At 35.8% G+C, this 4,645-nt stretch overlaps 1 non-coding gene across 1 annotated transcript; it reads left to right on the forward strand.

Annotated features, from left to right (window-relative positions):
* Nucleotides 1–487: 487 nt before the first annotated feature.
* On the forward strand, nt 488–594 carry LOC138884412 (small nucleolar RNA R71). Its single transcript, XR_011404606.1, has one exon. It is a non-coding gene; the product is annotated as a small nucleolar RNA R71 (small nucleolar RNA).
* Nucleotides 595–4,645: the final 4,051 nt, after the last annotated feature.

Below are 4,645 nucleotides of genomic sequence, written 5' to 3' on the forward strand. Positions count from 1 at the left end.
TACCTATTGTTTCTGGAAGCTTTGAGAATTTTATGCACCATTTGGGTTACTCCACTGAAATTCTGGATGCTTCTGTGCCATTGGACTCCCAAAAGAATGTGACTTGTAACCGATGAAATTAACTTGTTCATCCGTTTGATTGGTTGCTTGACATTCATGGTTCTGGTGATTTCCTCTGCACATGTCACAAGCCTTAGATTGGTTTGATTGTTATGTATTCACCTGAAAAGATTCAAACTTTTGTGCCAAAGAAACAATCTGCTGTGTTAGTGTATTTAAAGCATTAACATGATTTACCGTAACAGCCTTTTTAATGATTACATGCTTAGATGACCATTGGATAGCGTTCTTAGAAATTTCATTCAACAGCTGCAATGCTTCCTCTGTGGTTTTTCCCATTACAGAACCTCCTGCAGCTGCATCTATCACATTTCTAGCAGAGGGTTTTAGCCCGTGATAGAAAATGTACAATTGCATATGTTCAGGAATGTCATGGTGTGGGCATTTTCTTAACATTGCTTTTAATCTTTCCCAAGCTTGATAAACTGACTCAGTGTCAATCTGCAAGAAATTAGATATGTCTTATCTTAACTTTGTTGTTTTAGAAGGGAAAAAATATTTGTTTAAAAACTTCTGAGTCATCTGGTCCCATGTTGTAATGGACCCTTGAGGCAAACTACGCAACCAAGTCTTGGCATCTCCTTTTAAAGAAAAAGGAAATAGCCTTAACTTGATAGTTTCAGGAGGTACTCCATTGTATTTAGCAGTTTCTACAAGTTCTAGAAAATTAATTAAATGATTATGTGGGTCTTCACTTGTATCACCAGTAAAGATACAAGATTGTTGAATTGTCTGAATTAGGCCGGTCCTGATTTCAAAGTTGTTGGCTACCACTGGGGGCTTCCTAATACTAGATTTACAGTTGAAGCGATCAGGTCTAGCATAATCCCTAAGGATTCTGTTTGCTGGCCTCGACGCCACTTCATCAAATTGCTCCTCTACATGGACTGGTGGTGGGATCCCAAGTGGGTTAATGTCCTCTGCTTCCTAATTTTTCATTTCTTTACAAGATGCTCCACTTTCCTGCGCAATCGAATAAATCTTTCAATTTTAGGATCGTAACTGGTCAACTCTTTTGTAGAAGAGCGGGTCATAAACGACTTAAAATTCTTAAGTAAAGAAAGTACATGAAAAAGAAATAAGTATATAAAAATTACAAAAATGATAAAAATAGCAGGTGCTAAGCAAAAATAATTGTACAATAATTTTATTATCTATAGAGAATAATAATATTATACTCAAACTTATAATAAAATAGACATAAAGTAAAACAAAATGACGCAACAGTGAACTACGACAAGAAACAATACTATAATACTATTATATATGAAAAAGGTAATTAGTGATAGTACATATAATTGGAATGGTCAAAAGAATATTTTTCAGTAGTAAAAAAATACTTCAATGTGAAAGAACTAACAATAGTATAACAGTTATAAATATACACGTTATAAAAACAGTAAATAGTAGTTATAACACTATTCTTATGATAAGGAGAGAGTACTAATAGCAGTATGTATAATTTGCTAAAAACAGTTAATGATGGAACTAGTGTCACACCTCCTTTTTGCGCGCCCGCCCCGAAGGGTTAAATGCGCGAGGGGAGTTTTTCCAATTTAAGTGACAATATTCGAAATGGGATTATTTATTTAATTCAGAGTCGCCACTTGGGAAAGGTTTGGCTTTTGGTGTCCCAAGTCACCGGTTTATCTTGAATCCCAAATCGAGGAAAATATTCGACTTTCCAAATGAAGTCTGCGAACCAGAAATTCTAAGTAAGGAATTCTGTTGACCCGAGGGAAGGTGTTAGGCACCCTCGAATCCCGTGGTTCTAGCACGGTCGCTTAAATTGTTATAATGGCTAAATATCTGATTTAAATACATGTTATGACTTATGTGCTTTTATTAAGTTTAAACCGCTTTTATTATTATCATTTATTTTTATAGAATTGCAACGTCGTGAAAATGCATCTCGAACCACGTCACAATCAATGCACCCGTAGTTGTTAACACATTTCGACTCCGTTGAGATTTGAATTTGGGTCACATAAATGCGCACCCGAATTTAAGAAAGTAATATTATTAAAACGCGCCTAAAGAGACTATCACGTTATTATTTTTGGGGAGGGTCATGAAATTCGCTAAATGACCCATCCCAGATTCTAAGTATTCAATATAGACATTTATGAGGGCCCCGCAGTTTGTGCATCTCATTTGGCGAGGCTCGTCTCATTTTATGAAACGGGTAAACCTACAATGACTACATCTTTATTATGTTCGTCTCTAAGAAATGGAAGAAAGAAAATACATTCTAATTAAATTGCATGCTTGGCCAACTCCGGATTCTTGTTTGATTATCTGATTAGTTGTTTATGAGGCAGAAATTGTCTCGTGCCTTATTTCACGGGTGAACATGCTGTTAATTTGCTAAAGGAGATTGCAGGCAAGATTAATAAAAATACTAAACTTACACTAAATGTTCTTCAAGTTCGAATTTAAACTAACTTATTTGGGCTTGATTAATGGAATCAACTACTTATTAGAAGATGCTACTAATTGGATTCGAAACTGCCTAATGGAATCCGGACGTGACAGAGTTAAATTAAATGATTTAAAGCTATATTGCGTTTGTCCAGGTTAGTAGCAATCTACCTTATACATACAGAATATAACTAAAAATGAAGTCTAGTTATCGATATACCAATTACTCGTGCATTCCACGAATTACATAATTACATCATACGTACAAACTAAACAAGCTAAACCATTGTAAATCACAATAATTAAACAAACTAAGTTTTTAATTAGATACGAAACTACCTGCTGTATTTTCCTATTGAGTTACAACCTAAAGATTTGCACAAATCTACTAACACTTTATAAGACTATAGGTACAACAACAAATGATTGAAAAATTCTTCGCGTCTTTCATTTCATACTCATTGTTACTGTTACATCAAGGTGAGATTCAAAATGTGTACCTGGATGCTGAAATGCAAAGAAGAAGAAGAAGGATAGAGAAGTCAGCAACAGTAGCAAAGGATAGCAACAACAACAACAAATACAGCAGCAATAGCACCCCCAGGCAGAATGAAACAGCAGTAACTCAATGAAACAGTACCCAATGTCCAAGTAAAAGACTCAACAAGGCTCAGTTGAGACCCAGGAAACTCCAATGTTAATCAACAAGTAATAGATGAATCCGACACAAGATTGAAACACAATTTCTGATTTTCAGACACTCAAAGGAAAGAAACCCCAAATTTCGAATAGAACAAAGCAGTTGATGCTGATTTCAAACACAAAAAGGTGAGGAAAAGCAAAGTTTTCAACTTCAATCAAACAACAGAAATTTTCTTTTCTATCTCCCTCCCTGATTTTTGAACTCTCTCTTTTCTGATTTTCAGAACTATCTTTGATTTTCTGAACTATATTTTTCTGCACTCTCCACTGTCTATCCAAAAAATACCCTTTAACTAATGGAATCCTCCTCTATTTATCCTAGCATCAGCCCATTCAAACAGCCTGTTAAAATCTACTGAACTCCCTCCCATGTTCTCCTGCTATTTTTCCACTCAAAGATTAAACTAAAAACCCTTCCCATGAGATTCCCCTGACAGCCTCTTTTTCATTATTAAAATGGTTTATCATTTTATTAAACTAAGCAAACATGGGCAGCAGGAATATACCCTGACAACACATGCTGTCCAATTGACCCTAATTCATTAAAGAACTACAAATTGCCATGCTTTCTGATTTCCTGAATCTAAAGTGAATAAACAAGGCTAGTAATCTCTATCTTATGTGCACAAACAGGGTCAGCAATTCAATATCAATCCAAACTCAGCTTAGGTTCAATTTGAAACTAGTATGAATTCATATGCACATATATTCAGCAGAATCAAGCTAACAGGAAGCTCAGAATCAGGGAATGTCAACAAAACTGGCACCAAACAGTTTGAAGGGAACAAATAAACTACAAACAATTAATCGACGAAACATAATTAATCGACTACGTAGTGTACAACATACGACTGGCAACAAACAATCAGAACCAAACAGGCAGACTTGTGATTTCAATGGTATTGACAAAACAGAGGCTAAAAGGAAACTTAATTAATCGACGAAACTTATCGAATCGATTACACAGCTTGTTATATACTTGAACAAACGAACAGGAATAATTCGATCAAATAAAGGGTTTGATTCAGAGAAAAGAAGAACAAAGCGAAAAAATCGGAAATAAAATTATTCTAAACGACAGACGAACAACAAAGACAAATAAACAACAATAGATCAAACAGAAAGGGAAAAGAATACCTCGAGCAAACTAGGTGAAACGGGCCCGAACTCAGACTCGACCTTTTGAGGTCAAACGGACCTTAATCAAGTGTACTCAACAGAGAACACTTTGACTAAGGTCTATTAGACCCTCAAACCTCTGCTAATTAGGACAACATCCTGATTTCTGGATTTCTAGGGTTCTTGGGGCTCAGATTAGGGGTTCAGGTTTTCCTGGTTAGATTCGGACCAAACCAAGCCTGGTTTGGTCACGAGGGAGGTCAGGGGAGTGCCTGGTGTGAAT

Source organism: Nicotiana sylvestris, chromosome 12 (genome assembly GCF_000393655.2).
Source record: "Nicotiana sylvestris chromosome 12, ASM39365v2, whole genome shotgun sequence".
Taxonomy (NCBI): domain Eukaryota; kingdom Viridiplantae; phylum Streptophyta; class Magnoliopsida; order Solanales; family Solanaceae; genus Nicotiana; species Nicotiana sylvestris.